Source organism: Zea mays, chromosome 2 (genome assembly GCF_902167145.1).
Source record: "Zea mays cultivar B73 chromosome 2, Zm-B73-REFERENCE-NAM-5.0, whole genome shotgun sequence".
NCBI lineage: Eukaryota > Viridiplantae > Streptophyta > Magnoliopsida > Poales > Poaceae > Zea > Zea mays.
The window spans coordinates 138,568,508-138,582,974 of NC_050097.1; positions in this window are offsets into that span (position 1 = coordinate 138,568,508).

Here is a 14,467-nt window from a genome sequence, read left to right on the forward strand (position 1 = left end):
GTAATTGTACCGAGTGGGGCGAGATTCTTGCGAGACCGTGACAACCAAGTTTGTGTCATGGCCACCACCGTTTACTGGAGGGAATGAGGCCCGCGGAGGTTTGGCCAGAAGCTCGATAGTGGAGACGGCGGGGAGCATCCGAGAGGAGCCGGAATCGAAGCACCACTTGCACATGGAGAAGTACCAATTGAAAGTCGCCTAGAGGGGGCGCGAATAGGCGAAACCTGAAATTTACAAACTTTAAAAACACAATAAGGCCAGGGTTAGCGTTAGAATTAAATCGAGTCCAAAAAATAGTTCTCCTTGCTTAGATTTGCTCAATCAATGCGGATAACGTTTGGGAGCAAACTCAAACAATATTAGCTAGGGAACTTTTAGAGAGAGAGGAAAGAGGGGAAACAAATCAAGTGAAGATCAACGAATGAACATGGTGATTTGTTTCCCGATGTTTGGTTCCAAAGGTCCTAGTCCCTGTTGAGGAGGCCACAAAGGCCGGGTCTATTCCAACCTTTTCTCTCTCTCAATTGGTCACACAGATCGGTCGAGACTTCTCCTTAATTACTTGGGTCACTAAGACCCCGAGGATCACCACACACTTAGGTGTCTCTTGCTAGCTTTACAAATGCACTTTAGAGAATTAGAATGAGAAGGAGAAAGCAATCCAAGCAACAAGAGCAACAAAAGAACACAAAACACCCTCTCTCAAGTCACTAAGCAATTGAGTTGATTTGGAGGCTTGGAGAGGATTTGATCTATTGATTGTGTCTTGGAGTGTAGTCTTTTTCTCTTGCAATGGATATGAAGTTCAGAAAACTTAGATGGCTTGAATGGTGGTGGTTGGGGGTATTTATAGCCCCAACCACTATTCTAGCTGTTGCTGTCGATGGCGCACCGGACAATCTGGTGGTGCACCGGACATGGCACTGTTCAGTGTCCAGTGAGTGCCACGTCAGCTGTCGTTGGGGTTTGGAGCAGTTGACCATTGAAGTCCTTTGTCTTCTAACAGCACCGGATAGTCCGGTGCGTTCTGACTTCCTGCTCTGACTTCTAACCGCGCACTGTTCACTTTTGCAGTCGACCGTTGCGCGCAGGTGACCATTGCTCCGTTGGCTCGTCGAACACTGTCCGGTGCACACTGGATAGTCCGATAATTTATAGCAGAGTGCCTCTCAGAAAACCCGAGAGTGGCCAGTTTGTTGGTGCCTTGACCTGGGCACCGAACAGTGTCCGGTGCGCCACTGGCAGCACCATTCTTAGTCTTTGCTCCAAACTTGGTTGAGTCCCCAACTTAATTTTTTTCTTGGTTTATGTCGAACCTTATGCACCAGAGATAAATGACATCTAAGCAAACTAGTTAGTCCATGTGGTTTGTGATGGACGTCAAACACCAAAATCGATTATAGGAAATGTTTTAAGGTCATTTCCGTTTCAATCTCCCCCTTTTTGGTGATTGATGCTAACAAAAACCAAAGCAAATATAAAGTGTAAAGATGTAACTAGTTTGCAATTATGATATATGTGCATAGGTTACTTAGATTTAAACCAATTGAAAGACTTTCTACATAAGTCTAAGAATAAATGTGATTGCTTTCTTCTATTTAACATTTTGGACCACATTTGCACCACTTGCTTGTTTTTGCAAATCTTTTGTAAAAGTCCTTTCAAATTGTTTTGCAAATAGTCAAAGGTATAAGACTATGATTTCCAAAAAGCACTTTCAAGATTTTGAAAATTCTCCCCCTGTTTCAAATGTTTTTCCTTTGACTAAATAAAAGCTCCCCCTGAAGAAGTTCTCCCCTTACCTGTCAACAGGGTTTTTGAAATGATTTCCCTTTTTGAAACACATACCAGTTGAAATTTTTTTAAATTTGAAAATGGTGGTGCTGTCCTTTTGCTTTGGGCCTATAAATTCTCCCCCTTTGGCATTAATCGCCAAAAAACGAAGAACTTGAGAGCCCTATAAATTCTACCCTTTTTGGGGCCTATTTTCTCCCCTTTGGTAATTAAAGGTTATGAGTGAAAGGTCATACCAATTGAGATCTTTATGAGTAAAGCAAAGGATAAATGATACCGTCAGAGTTGAAGTGGAAGCCTTGCCTTTGCCGAATACTTTGTTCCCTTTCAATTTAAGACTAAACGTAGAAATACACTTGAAAGCACATTAGTCTTAGCTTTGGCACGAGAAGAGTAAGAAATATGCATTTGTGCCAAATGAAAGAGACATGATCAAGGTATATAAATTAGCTACGTGTGCAATGTTTTAATCAAAGTTCCGAGAATCTAGGATGTTTAGCTCATTCCTAAGTTTGCTAAAAGTTTTTCATCTAGTGGCTTGGTGAAGATATCGGCTAATTGATTGTGAGTGCTAACATAAGCAATTTTGATATCCCCTTTTGTTGGTGATCTCTCAAAAAGTGATATCGGATGTCTATGTGCTTAGTACGGCTATGTTCAACGGGATTATCCGCCATACGGATTGCACTCTCATTATCACATAAGAGAGGGACTTTGCTCAACTTGTAGCCATAGTGTAGGATCTAGGACACCGGCTAGAGGGGGGTGAATAGACGGTTTTGACTAAAATAAAAAACACTAGGGAAATTTAATCAATATAACAAGAGGTATAAATTCTCTAGTGATAACAAGTAACCAATTTATGAGAATCAACTAAGGTGATTGAATACTTGATGAATAATATGCAAAATACTAATCACTTGCACGACAATAAGTAATGCAAGAAAATAAAGACACCGAATTTTATCCCGTGGTATCGGTGATTTGCCGATCACCCCTAATCCACGTTGAGGTGGACTTCAAGCTCTCACTTGCTCCTCTATCAAGACACGGCTTGATCTTTGAGCCAAGAGGACAAGAAATCTGTAACACCCCGGGATCCACAAACACCCCAGAATGCTACTAAACTACACATCTAAGATTCATATATAAAATTTTGACATCATCTCCTTTGAAAATTGCATAAACGGGGAAGCAACAAAGTATAAATAGATATCATGATAAGAAAACATAATAGACATTAATAATCTGCTAGCAATGGGAAGACAACCATACGACATGAACTGCATTAACCAGTGCACACAACTAGTTAAAAACATACATCCTTTGACAAGAAGTTTCTAATTAAATCATGACTGCACCTAGGCAGCGTTATTATGAGAGTGAAGGTGGATGTGCTGCTACTTCTCACTCCCCTTGATGAGAAACAAGCACCTGCATTGAGTAATGCAAGAGTGAGATGAAACATCTCAACAAGCAAATTGTTTTGACAAGATATTTAAACCACAAATTGAATTAATCAACATTTTAAATGAATCATAATTAAGATCAGAAATACTTGTAGATATAGAACTCAATAGTCCCAATATAATCAATATCATCTCATTTCCTCGAACAACCACAATAGGTTGTATAACACTTCCCTGCGTCAACAATACCTGCAAATATCACTTCAATGTATGCATAGGAATGTAATGTGTAGGTCCTCTGTATTCATACCTATGAGGGTATAAAACCACATCATCTGCAAATATCACTTCAATGAATGTATATGAATGCAATGCATATGTCCTCTGCCTCCATACCTCTAAGGGTATGAAGCCGCATCGTACCCCTCCTCGGGCAACGTATGATGCTAAATTGTACCAGTACGGTCGGACCATAGGTCACTGTGGGGGATAGATATCCCCCGGGTCCACTAAAGAGATAAAAGACCTCACGAAAGGCCCAAGGGCCCAATAAATCGTAAGGTCGTTCTTTCGTGGGCCTGGGGAGAGACAATCAACGAAGCAGAGAAGACGTAAGACTGGATTGGAGCAAACCCGGACGGCCCACAACGTCGGGCGAGTAAATCGCAACAGAGACCCGACTTTCCCGCGCTGAAGCCCCCATGCAACAGAACCATGCGAGGATAAGTCGGCAAGGGTTACGTAGGGATAAACTCAAGAGGTTTACTATCTTTCAGTTACTTGTTGTTATCATATCCACGTGTACTGCCCCACGGTCGAGTATATAAGGCCTAGGGGGCACCCCTTCAGAACGATCGACCCTACTTTACTTAGCCACCCACGTAAACTCTCTGTGCCTCCGTTCCAGAGAGCCCTCTTGTAACCGCACTCAAATACTCATCAGGACGTAGGGTGTTACGCATCTCTAAGCGGCCCGAACCTGCAAATCTTGTCCACTGTCCCTCGTGCAATCGGCACGAACCATTTTGCTACAGTCGTTGACACCGTCCTACTCCTAAAAACACCTTGAGGGGTAACCCCAGGTGTGCGGTCGGACCCAAAACACCGACAGCTGGCGCGCTAGGTAGGGGGTGTGTCGACGATCCAAGCTAGCTCAATGGCCGTCACCTTCCACAGCAAGATCACCGTGCGTCCCGGATCTGTATTCTGCTTTGGGACAATCTCATCTGTAGCGGATGAAGAGGGAATTCTACACCGCCTCGCAGATCTGCCGGAAAAGAAGTCTCCTCCAACAAACTCCGAAAATGCTGGAAAGACGCTACCTCCGGCTCTTCGGAAAAAGATTATCTCCGGGAAGGCTGGAGCTGGAAGCTCGCTGACCCGGAAGACTCCGCTGTCTACTTCCCCGACGAAGGAATGGACACGGATCGCGAGGAAGAAGGAGACCAGGGAAAGGCAAGTCGTTCTTTCCGTTCCTCCGGCCTCAAAGGAGAACGGAAAGAAAGTCGCCACGACAGCAGCACCATTCTACCCCGACGTCCTCTTCATCGGGAGAGTGGAGTCACCCGCCGTCTCTGACGACGAACCGACCGCGCCTGGAGAAGAACCACCTCAACGAGAATCCCGCCAACGGAGGAACCGACGCAGGAACGTTCGACGACATCACGCGGCCGGAGAACGGGATCCGGAGCAGCCTGTCTCGCGAGACGAGGTCTCGGAGATAGGAGAAACCCCGGAAGAACGCGTCTTCAGGGAGCGAAGGAACTCCCGACGACGTGATCGCCGACGGACTCAGGAGCAAGCCGAGCAGGATGCGAGGCAATGCCGGGAGAACCCGCTCTTCGGGCGCAACCTGAACCCCGACTTCGCCCGAGCTATGAACACGCCGAGCGAAGTCGGAGGCGTTCTAGCTCGGATAGCTGACGGACTTCCTCGTACTCCCGACGCCGAGGGATACCGAAGCCTGTTCACTCAGGCGGCCAACCATCTTCTACCGCTCGCTCACCCACCGAACGATTTGCGACACGCCATCAACAGTCGTCGAGACGCGCGAAGCTCTATCAATGCTTCGCGCGAACGGCGGCATGAAAACGAAATTCGCCGTCGGGAGGAGTATGACCGAGATCACGGCTTCCCGACTCAAAGCCAGCCCACCAGGACTGAGTCGGCAACAGCCTCAACTGGCGGTACCACCCGGGGACGGTCGAGGAACCACCACCACCACTCCCCTCCCTGGGACAGACATCGTCCCCGACGGCAGGAGGACACGTGCGGAGTATCCGCTCTTACCCCGCGCCTTAGGGCCATCCAATGGCCTCCCAACTTCAAGGTATCCAATGTCGACAAATATGAACCTAAGCAGGATCCAGGGGGTTGGCTAGCCGTCTACACCACCGCTGCTCGGGCTGCCGGGGCATCTGAAGACGTCATGACCGCGTATCTGCCCATTGTCCTTGGGCAAGACGCGCTGCAGTGGCTACGACATCTACCCCGACACTGCATCGACGACTGGGGAGACTTCAGTCGACGTTTCACCGCCAACTTCCAGTCCCTCTCCGACAAACCAGCGCAACCATGGGACCTCAAATCCATCAAATGCCGGGGGGACGAGACTCTCCGGTCGTACCTCAAAAGGTTCCAGACCATGAGAAACCGTATCCCCGAGGTCACGGAGGCGGCCGTGATCGAGGACTTCTACAGAGGATCCAATGACTCGGCTTTCGTCCGAGCCATACTACAAAAAGCACCGACTACCTCCGAGGAGCTATTCCGGGAAGCCGACCTCTACATCACCGCCGACGAGCGGGCCCAGGATCTCATTGGAGGAGCAAAGCCTGCACCGGCAGCGCCGCGACGTGACGCGAACCAACCACCCGACAAACGTTGGGAGAAGAGGCCTCGTGAAGAAGTACACGCCGCCGGACCACCCGCCTCTCGCGCCCGAGGAGGACCTCGTGGAGGCGAGCGCACGCTGGACGACATCCTCGACGCCCAGTGCCCGTACCACAAGGACATGCGCCACACTCTTCGTAACTGCCGGGACTTCAAGCACTCCGTCGGGCACGGCCGACCCTTCCAACCTCTACCGCCTCCTCCGCCGAGGGGAGGACCAGATAAACCACGACAGCCTCATCAGCCGGAGGAGGGGGGAGGAGGAGCTTTCCCGCGCGTTGACAGGGAGGTCAACGTCATCTTCGGTGGACATGGGTCGCAGGAGAACAAAAGACAACAAAAGCTCAACGACCGCCAGATACTGGTGGCGACCACCGGTCCTCCCGCCCCATACCGGTGGTCAGAGCACCCGATTACTTTCACTCGGGAGGATCAATGGCTCAACTTCGACCATCCAGGCAAATACCCGCTTCTCGTCGATCCGGTGATCCGAGAAAGCCGGGTAAAGAAGGTGCTAGTGGACGGGGGGAGCAGCATCAACGTCACTTTTCCCCGGACACTCCAAGGCTTGGGAGTTCACCTCAAAGAGCTCCGCGAGTCGGACACCCCTTTCTTCGGCATCGTGCCGACGGAAGGGGAATACCCGCTGGGCCACATCTACATGCCGGTCACCTTCGGAACTCCGGAGAACTAACGAACCGAGTTCCTGAGGTTCGAGGTGGCGAACTTCGACTGCGGGTACAACGCCATCATCGGGAGGCCGGGGCTGGCTAAATTCATGGCCATTCCGCACTATACATACATGATACTGAAGATGCCAGGACCGCAAGGAATCATAACTGTGCGTGCCGACTTCCAAGGCACCGCAGAATGTTTCCGAGTGGCCATCCAAGCAGCCCTCACCACCAAGCCGTCAACGGTTCCTTCTACGTCGGCGAACTCTAAGCCTGAGGAAGACCTCGCCGTACCGGCAAACGAAGCTCAGGCCGTAACCTCTATGCGGCCGACTGAAGAAACCAAGCGAATCAACCTGGGATTCACTGATGAGCGCAAAACGGCCATCATCAGCTCCAGTTTGAATGGCAAATAGGAAAGCGCGCTCGTCCAGTTCTTGCAAGATAACCGAGACGTATTCGCGTGGCAACCTGCGGATATGCCGGGAGTCCCAAGAGAACTGGCCGAGCACAAACTGAAGGTCTATCCCCAGGCGAGGCCGATCCGGCAAAAGCTACGTCGTTTCACGCCCGACAAGAGAGAGGCCATTCGTGCCGAGTTAGCTCGCTTGGTCGCGGCTGGATTTATTAGAGAAGTATTTCACCCCGAGTGGTTGGCCAACCCTGTTCTTGTACTCAAAAAGAATAAAGTGGATTGGCGCATGTGCGTCGACTATACTGATCTCAACAAACACTGTCCGAAGGATCCCTTCGGGCTCCCGAGGATAGATCAGGTGGTGGATTCCACCGCAGGATGTTCCGTGCTGTCTTTCTTAGATTGCTATTCCGGGTATCATCAGATTAGTTTGGCAAAAGAAGACGAGGAAAAAAACGGCGTTCATCACTCCGTTTGGTGCTTTCTGTTATACCTCCATGCCGTTCGGCCTCAAAAACGCTGGAGCGACTTATCAGAGAGCCATTCAAACATGCCTAGCCGATCACTGGGGCAAGCGTGTGGAGGCTTACGTAGATGACGTGGTGATCAAAACAGAGAATTCGGAAAACTTCATCGAAGATTTACAGCTGGTTTTCAACAGCCTGAGAAGATATAGATGGAAGCCCAATCCTGAAAAATGCGTCTTCGGGGTACCAGCAGGAAAGTTGCTCGGATTTATCGTCAGCCACCGGGGAATTGAGGCTAATCCAGATAAGATTGAAGCTATCATGAAGATGGAAGCTCCTCGGTCACAAAAGAAGGTTCAGCGACTCACTGGATGTATGGCAGCTCTGAGCAGATTTATATCCAGGCTGGGAGAGAAAGGTTTGCCATTTTACAAGCTACTCAAGAAGGTGGACAAGTTTCAGTGGACTTCAGAAGCACAAGAAGCTCTAGACGCACTGAAAAAATTCTTGACAACACCACCAGTATTGAAACCGCCCCAGCGAGCTACGCCGACTCAACCGGCTGAAGATTTGTTGCTGTATATCTCTTGCACGACTCACGTGGTAAGCACTGCGTTGGTAGTCGAGCGAGTAGAAGAAGGACATGCCTATCCAGTACAACATCCTGTTTACTTCATCAGTGAAGTTCTAGGCCCCTCGAAGAAAAAGTACCCTCAGGTTCAGAAGCTATTATATGCAGTACTTCTAACTGCCCGCAAGCTGCGTCACTACTTTGACGACCACAAAGTCATAGTAGTTACTGGTTTTCCAATAGGGGACATTCTTCACAACAAGGAAGCCATTGGCCGAATAGCCAAGTGGGCTTGCGAGTTGGGATCCCACGATATCGAGTTCCGACCTCGCACCGCCATCAAAACTCAAGCACTGGTTGATTTCGTATCGGAATGGACAGAACAGCAAGTACCAGACAATCCAGAAACTGCAGAAGTATGGCGAATGTATTTCGATGGCTCGCTGAAGCTGCAGGGAGCAGGAGCAGGGATTCTCTTCACCGCACCTGGAGGCGAGCACCTCAAGTACGCTCTCCAGTTGCTATTCCCGGCCTCTAACAATGCAGCCGAGTATGAAGCCTTGATACACGGATTAAACATCGCCATATCACTGGGCGTCAAAAGATTGATGGTATATGGAGATTCTCTAGTAGTCATCAGCCAGATAAACAAAGAATGGGATTGTTCAAGTGATTCAATGGGAAAATACTGCGCTGCCGTCCGAAAGCTAGAAGATAAATTCGAGGGTCTGGAATTTCATCATGTAGAAAGAGATCGGAACACGGCAGCCGATGTACTGTCCAAGCTCGGATCCGGTCGAACTCAGGTCCCACCCGGAGTCTTCGTGCAAGAAATCTGGCAGCCGAGTATATCAATGGATCAAACAGAAGAGTGCAACATCATAGATCAACCCGAGTCAGACTCTGATGACTGGAGACAGCCGATTATTAAATATATAAAGAATGAAGAAGAACCAGATGACAAGAACTCGGCAGAGCGTATTGCCAGACAATCGGCTCACTATACACTCATTGGGGAGGTATTATACAGGAGGGGCGCGTCAGGCGTCCTCATGAAGTGCGTTCTCCCGTCCACCGGGAAGCAACTTCTGGAGGAAGTCCATGCAGGGCAATGTGGAGTACATGCAGCATCCAGAACACTAGTCGGGAAGGTTTTCAGGTCAGGATTCTATTGGCCGACGGCGAAGAACGATGCAGCCGAGTTAGTTCAGAGATGCGGAGCTTGCCAATACCTGTCAAAGCAACAGCACATGCCAGCACAGCAGCTACAGACTATACCAGTAACTTGGCCTTTCGCATGCTGGGGACTGGATATGATTGGGCCTTTCAAGAAAGCTCAAGGAGGATATACCCATGTATTGGTGGCGATCGACAAATTCACTAAATGGATAGAGTTCCAGCCCATTGCTTCTTTAACCTCTGCTAAAGCCGTAGAATTCATACAAAGCATAATATTCAGATTCGGGATACCAAACAGTATCATCACTAACTTGGGATCCAACTTCACCAGTTCAGAATTCTTTGACTTCTGTGAGCAAAAGAGCATTCAGATCAAATACGCATCTGTAGCACATCCAAGAGCCAACGGGCAGGTTGAGCGAGCCAACGGAATGATATTGGAGGCACTCAGAAAAATGGTCTTCGATAAGAATGAAAAATTCGCAGGAAAATGGATAAGAGAACTGCCTTATGTCGTTTGGAGCCTGAGGACCCAACCTAGCCGAGCCCTGCATGGAAACACTCCTTTCTTCATGGTCTATGGGTCGGAGGCAGTGCTACCTGCTGACCTCAAGTTTGGGGCGCCAAGATTGATCTTCGAAAGCATAGCGGAAGCTGAGGCCACCAGGCTGGAGGATATTGATGTACTTGAGGAAGAACGACTGAATGCAGTAATCCAATCAGCACGGTACCAGCAGACTCTAAGGCGCTATCACGACAAAGCTGTGCGGCAACGTTTCTTTTCGATAGGAGACCTCGTCCTCCGCCGAATTCTAACGGGGGAGGGACGGCACAAGTTATCACCCTTATGGGAAGGGCCTTTCATAGTAGCAGAGGTCACCCGGCCCGGATCGTATCGCCTCACCCAGATGGATGGCACAGAAGTTGGGAACTCCTGGAACATAGAGCACCTCTGAAAGTTTTACCCCTAGCTGTATTTCAAAACAGCTGGGGCGACCATGTATTCTGTATAATGGAAATACGTCATCAATAAAGAGAGATTTCAGAGATACTCGGCTCGTTTACGATTGACTTGCATTCTTACTTAACTCGGGGTGACCACTATGCCCTACAAACGGAGCAATCGACTTAAGTCGGCAACGACTTAAGGCGGTGCAACATGCTCACTCTTACTTAACTCGGGGTGACCACTATGCCCTACAAACGGAGCAATCGACTTAAGTCGGCAACGACTTAAGGCGGTGCAACATGCTCACGCTTACTTAAACTCGGGGTGACCACTATGCCCTACAAACGGAGCAATCGACTTAAGTCGGCAACGACTTAAGGCGGTGCAACATGCTCACGCTTACTTAACTCGGGGTGACCACTATGCCCTACAAACGGAGCAATCGACTTAAGTCGGCAACGACTTAAGGCGGTGCAACATGCTCACGCTTACTTAACTCGGGGTGACCACTATGCCCTACAAACGGAGCAATCGATTTAAGTCGGCAATGACTTAAGGCGGTGCAACATGCTCACGCTTACTTAACTCGGGGTGACCACAATGCCCTACAAACGGAGCAATCGACTTAAGTCGGCAACGACTTAAGGCGGTGCGACATGCTCACGCTTACTTAACTCGGGGTGACCACTATGCCCTACAAACGGAGCAATCGACTTAAGTCGGCAACGACTTAAGGCGGTGCAACATGCTCACGCTTACTTAACTCGGGGTGACCACTATGCCCTACAAACGGAGCAATCGACTTAAGTCGGCAACGACTTAAGGCGGTGCGACATGCTCACGCTTACTTAACTCAGGGTGACCACTATGCCCTACAAACGGAGCAATCGACTTAAGTCGGCAACGACTTAAGGCGGTGCAACATGCTCACGCTTACTTAACCCAGGGTGACCACTATACCCTACTAACGGAGCTATCGGCTAAAGTCAGTGGTGGCTCAAGCCGGTGCAGCTTACTCGCGCTTACGCAACTTAGGGGATGACTTCCATATCCCGAAAACAAACTTCATAATCATCATGCAGCGTACCACAAATTTGCAAATTAATAAATTCTGTGATCATGTCATTCGAATGATAAGCCGATAACCCCTAACAAGTACTTGATCATGCTAACCGCGCGCTCATAGCACGCGAAATGTTTCTCTATTTTCCAATGTCTTTCTCAGGAACGACTGACGAAGAAGGGCGATTCGAAGAATCGGGGGCAGCATTCACATCGGCTCTTATGTCTTCAGGGACAACCACGCCGGGTCTTCTCATCAAGATTCGTCCTGCCCGAATAGCCTTGTCCAGGGCTTTATCACGCTGAGCTTTGAGAGTAATAGCAGTTTCCTCGGCAACTTTAGCAGCCAGCTGAGCAGTTTCTAACTCCTGAGCAATGGATTTCTTAGAAGTTCGGAGTCCCTTGATGGTGGCATCCTTTGCTGATATCAATTGCGTAAGGCGGGTCACTTCATCTGTAGATTCTTGCAGCCTGCAACGCTGATTGTCCAGTTCTTCCATCGTAAAACGGTGGCTCCTCTCCAAGATGGTTAGCGAGTTGCTAGAGTCTCGATACAATCTGTCCAGATTGTCGCGAGAGGCAGCAAGGATACGTTTTTCTTCCTACAAACAAAAATCAACTCATTCAGAATCCAAGCATGTAATAAGGCAAAGCACAGTTTTGTAAGTTACCTTTTCAGAGTCAAGCCGAGCATGAAGAGAAGAACTCAGAGCGTTGGCATCATCCAAAGCAGCGGAGACCTGATTCAGTTCAGTCTGGCTCTGAGAATACTTCTCTTCGAAGTCAGCACACCGTTGAGCCATTTCAGCTTGATCTCGGGAATGTTTTTCCTCAAGAACCGCAATCTGCCGAGTCATTCCTATCAAGAGGTAATCAAACGAAATGAGGTCAGAAGGTAAAACAATCCACGAATAAAGGCAAGGAAGAAGAGGAAGAGCACCAACCCGCATTAGTCGCCTCCAACTCGGATACACGACGATGAAGCGACGCCGGATTCCAACGCTCAAGAGATGAAGCCACTTCTGGGATGGAAGCACCCTGCGATTTCAGCTGGCTGGCCATCCCATCCACCAAAGCCTGATGAGAAGAAGCGGATGAGCATAATGACAAAAATTCATGCAACGTAAAGAACAAGCTAAAGTACAACACAGTACCTGGAGGTTGGAAAAGAACGAAGGGATCCCTAAGTCAGGAGAAATCAGCTGATAACCAGGTGCCAGACCACCACCCGAAGCAGCTTGCAGCGGACCAGCAGGAACGAGCTCAATACATTCAACAGAGCCTAACGCCAGACCAGTGGGGATGCTGCCCTCTAAAGCGACCCCCTGATCCAGAGTTTGGGCCACCACTATACCGCCAGAGTGTGGAGGTGAACCCGCATGAACATCCATGGAAGTGCAGGAAGGAGACCTTGCTCGGACACCCTCGGGGGCTGGGTCACAGTTGGCACTGCCCACTTGAGCCGGATCATCCCCGGCAACACCCTCGGGGGCTGGGCAGTGGCTTATACTCTGCACCCAAGCTAAGTCTTCCCCGGCGACATCCTCGGGGGCTGGGCGCGTGTCAGCACTATTCAAGGGGTCCAAGCTCTCTGCCGTAACCACCTCTAAGGTTGACGGGCCTTCAGCTACTTCCATGGGACCAGGACAATCCAAGTCAGCATCCCGACCCCCGAGATCATGCTCTAAGGTCGACGAGGCACGGGATGACCTCAACCCAGCATCGGGCACGGCAGCACAAGTCTCTGTTGCATCAACATCCACAGGCTCTGATAGCAAATCCTCTGGGACCATATCCTCTAGAGTTTGATCAAAGTTGGCCATGGACAGTTCTTGCAGACCAATAAGGGCAGACCAAGCAGGAGAAGGAACTCCACTACTTCCACCGCTGGCGATGAACTGTCGACTGTTTTTCCGAGTTAAGGGAGCTTCATCTTCTTCCTCTTCATCCTCCACAGCGGCAACGCAAGCAGCACACCCATTGGGATCAGCAATAGTTTGGGCACACCCATCGGGATTAGTGTCAGTAAGACCAGTTGCAGGCACTTCTTCAGCAGCAGGAGCTAAGGTACCGGCGTCCTCATCAAAACTGGATACTCGCCGGAGGCGTCTTCTCTTCTTCTTTTGCTCATCAGCAGAAGGCTCGGGCTGACTGGTTCGGCTAGGGCGTCTCGGGCGAGTACTGACAGGTTTCGGGACATCCAAAGTTGTATCAACCTCTGGAAGGGGCACCACTGCCAACGTACCATCAGGAGCAGCATTGGACGAATCCTCAGCTAACAGATCAAGCATGTCATTTATGTCTGCATCACTAGGGTTCAGAGGCACTTCAAAATAAACCTGCCGTTCATCATCAGGAATTTCCCCGAGCGAAGCAACCAAAGTATTGACTTCTTCAGCAGAGGGTCGCACTCTAAGGCCCAAATTGCTGTCAGTCACAGGCGGATTTGACACAAAAAGGGTGAAAGCTTTGGGAGGGGGTAGGTTCCAAGCCGAGTATGCCACTGGAGCACCAACATTTGAAACTTTACCCCTGAGGATCATTTCAAGTCGGCTTACCAAATCAACAGAAGGAATTCTCCTATTGGTAACCCGAGTTGAGTCGGCCAGCCCTCGATACAGATATGCCGGATAGGCCCTGTCTTTCAGTGGCTGAATGTTCTTGAAAACAAAATCAGTGACCACAGCTTCGGCAGTCAGACCTCTCTCTTTCAGTAATCCGACTTCAGTAAGCAGCACGCCTGCCTCGGCCACTTCCTGATCTGTGGGAGACTCAGTCCAACTCGGAGTACGAACGTCTAGCTGTCTTCCTGACCGGGAGGGGAGAGAATTTCCATAATTATCAACTATAAACCACTCCAGACGCCACCCTTTAATGCTATCTTTGAGGGGAATCTCAAGATACTCGGTCTTCCGCCCACGGCGCATCTCCAAACTGGCACCTCCGACCAGCTGGTGTTGCCCCCCGGCCATCCCAGGGCGACAATGATACAGATACTTCCACAAACCGAAATGCGGCAGCACACCGAGGTAGGCTTCGCATAGGTGAACGAAGA